Raw genomic sequence first — 3,946 nt, 5'->3', positions numbered from 1 at the left:
CATCATACAACTATTTTTCAATTTTCATACAATATTCAAATAAAAATATATATATAAACAATAAAATACAATTTACCTACAATTTTACTACAACTTTACTACAATTCCGTAAGTATATTGTATGTCATGTCTTCTTCTTCTTCTTCTTCTTCTTCTTCTTCTTCTTCTTCTTCTTCGAGTTTCAATCTGAAATTCAGCCAAAACCAAGTCTAATCTTCACCAAACACCCTCAAAATTGAGATATAAACTCCAAATAATATTCTCAATTGTTTGCAACAACACCCAATCCAAACAAATAATGGCTTTTGAAAACCTAAATTTGAATTCAATAGGGACTGTATACAGATTTGACAAAATTGTTAATAGCTGTATTTTTATGGCTTGTTCTGTGTCCGCTAAGTGCTTGAAGCGAATCAAATTATTTTTTTTGCATGTTTTGCACTCAAAGATTTTATGTCCCAATGATTGATTCCTTTTCATTATATCTACACAATTCGCCATTGCTAGTTTCTCTACTGGTAGTACTGATTCTTCTTCTCTGCTTCTCTTTAACACCATGGCTTTTGAAACTTTTTGAAACTTAATTAGTTACGGTGAGAGAAAATGATGAAGAAAGAAAGAAAAATTGACGTGAGAGGCAGCAGTGAAGAAAGAGGAGAGTAGAGAAAAAAGGAAAAGGATGTAACTAAATCCCCTAATTTAAGGCACTAATAATGAATTGTATATAATTTGTAAGTAATTCTTGTTTAGGGTGGGTAATATACAAAACTAGGATAATTTTGATAAATAAGTTTAAAATATTGTATAGGAAGAAAAAATCCCAACATTTAAATTCTTTTTTGGGAACTTTTACAGGTGTGATATGCAAAAACACACATTTTATAAATTTAGGGTATATCGCCGAAATAAAAATTTACAAGCATATTTTTTTATACTAATCATTTAGAATCTCAAATTATAATTTTCTGTTTAAGATTTGTCTTCCGGTGTCTGACTCTGGGTTTGTACCCCCAAACTAGATCCAACATCAGAATTTAACAACCAAATAATACTCTAACAATATAAATAATTTAACTTATTTTGAGTACACGAGTAATATAAATAATGTTTAAGCAAATTTCAACTTATATCATAATAATTTAATTTAATCATTTTATTTCTTTCTAGAGATAAATTTTGTTGGATTTAAATGTTACTAATCTAAATAAATTCTTAGTATGATAATTATATCTAAGTGGGCGTTTGGATGTAAAAATTGTAAAATTTCGAAAAAAGTAATTTTTTTTTTCAAGTGAAAATGATATTTGAAAATTAGAGTTATGTTTGGACATGAATATAATTTTGGGTTGTTTCTGAATTTTTGTGAGTGATCTGAGTGAAAATTTTGAAAAACAGCTTTTTGGAGTTTTTAAAATTTTTGAAAAATTTCAAAAATCATTTTCAAGTGAAAATTGAAAATTTTATGGCAAAACACTAATTTCGAATAAAAGTAAAAAAATTTCGAAAAAAGTAAAAATCATTTCATGGCCAAACGGGCTCTAACAATATGGAGTGTCTTATTGTTTTTCGTTTTTTTAATTTGAGTTCAATAAGAATAACATGAAATTTATATTAAGTACTTTAAGCAAATAGAATTTGTTTATTTAAGGCTATGAGAACATAGTATAGTTGCATACAAGTCAACATTTATTCTACTTTATTTGAGTTATTAAAGCAATTGCACAATTCATATATCAAAGTTATGTAAAGGTATTAATAAACTTTTGCTTGATATAGTTTTTTTCTTTATTAAGTTTACTAAATAGGATCAATAGTCAATATTTTTTAAGAGCTTGTACTTTTAAAATTTCTATTTTATAATCCATTACACAGTTAATAATTTTTGTATATTGTTTTCTCCAAATTTCATAGTACACGCATAATACACGTACTCTAAAGAAGGTCCTTAGCAAAATATCGTTCGCCTTTTCTACCTTTTAAAAATAAACTTTATATCGTAATTTAGTTATTTTTCTAATATTTAAGAATTTGAATTCAAATAAAATTTTGGTTATTAAATCTTTCCTTATTTGAATTAAGTAGAAAATTCTAATATTTAAGACATTAAAAAAATATTACTTTGGACAAATAAGAGTATTACGTTTCTTTTCCTTACATTTGCTTACTGTAATTTCAATGAAATGTTTGACATTTATTCTTCTTACAGGGCACTAAGAATTCGAAAGGGAAGTTTCTTCATATTATCTATCTATCTATCTATACTATATTAAAAGCGCGAAACCTCTATCGAAATGTCGTTCGTCTTTTTTACCCTTTAAAAGTTAATTTCATACTCGACAAAATAGTCATTTAATTATTTTTCTAATATTTAGGACTTCGAATTCAACTAAAATTTTACTTAAGAATATCCTAATATTTAGGACTTCAAATTCAATTAAAATTTACCTTATTAATTTTTTTTCTTATTTGACCAGTTTTTATAAATATCTTTTTAGAGTTTAGTACGTGGCCCCTAATTTTTTTTTAATTCTTAGCCTATGAGGTATGTAATAGTATTTCTTTTCCTCCAAATTACCAATAATTGATTACCTAAAATTATGGAACATCCATTAACAATGCATATTCGCTTTTTTCCTGTTAACTTCTTATGAGTTTTGATTTAATTTTAACTTTAAATTTCTAGAAGTCTGAACTAATATGGTGTTAATTTAGAAATAAATTAAGCTACAACAATACTATGTGAAATTGTAACTACAGTTAATTTTTTAACTTAAGATAAACTAATGTATTTGGAACTTTTGGAATAACTATAAATTTGTGATTTCCCCCTATAAATTTGAAAAATGGACCTCAACATTGTGAACTCTTGAAATTTTAAAGTTGTTATTAGCAAAGTACATTTGGAATGAGTTTAGAATATTATTAACTTTTATTTGGCATTGCATGAACGTGAAAAGAAGGGAATTTAGACTTAAATCAATAAGAATCCAGGCAATTTTTTTTTACACACGAAGAGGTCTATTTGGCTTGTCTATAATTTCGATTAACTTTGAATGAACAATTATCTTTTTGTATAATGACATTATGAACGTAAAGTTTACAAAGAGATACAAGATGAGATACAACAACATAGCATATTTGTATTTTATATAATAAAATATTTATAACTATAAATTCGATAGAACTAATTACACTAAATTCATTCAGAAAATGTTGAATTCAACCATATATTGTATCAATTTACTAATATATATTTTCATCATTTAACATATATTGAGTTTAGTTTAACCTCCATTACTATTTTTTAATAATTTGTGTATATGTTTTATATTGATTAACGTAATGCACACGTGCAACGTACGTACACTAAAACTAGTTGTTATAAAAGAGTACACGAATTTATTTACTTAAAGGATACTATAATCAGATAAGAATATGAAAACATATATACTTCAAACAGTCGAAATGAAAATGTTCAGTAGGTGTAATTCCTAAAGTATACTTTCTAATGTTTTGTTTTATTGGTATGAATTTATCTTACGTGTTTGGTCACTTGTCGTTTGGTAGGGTGTATAAGAATAGTGCGAAATAAGGTGTATTAGTAATGCATGAATGAATAATGTATGAGTTAGTAATACAAGCATTAGTTATTCAAATATTATTTCTTATCTACTGCTTGGTGTGGTGTATTAAAATTATAATGCATTGCATAATTTTTAAGAAAAATAGTTGTTTATAAAAATGCCCTCAATATTCTCAAGCTTTAAAGGACTTTAAGGATAATTTTGTCTTTAATCAACCTAATGCATGCATTAGTAGCCTTGGTATTACTAATGCCATAGTTTTCTATTCATTACTTATACATAGGATAATACCAAGTATGATGTATAACTAATACAAGTATTAGTTATACACATGTTGAAAAAATGTACCAAATAAGGTATTA

The sequence above is a fragment of the Nicotiana tomentosiformis genome, chromosome 10 (assembly GCF_000390325.3).
Source record: "Nicotiana tomentosiformis chromosome 10, ASM39032v3, whole genome shotgun sequence".
NCBI lineage: Eukaryota > Viridiplantae > Streptophyta > Magnoliopsida > Solanales > Solanaceae > Nicotiana > Nicotiana tomentosiformis.
Note: the sequence above shows the minus strand (reverse complement) of the source record.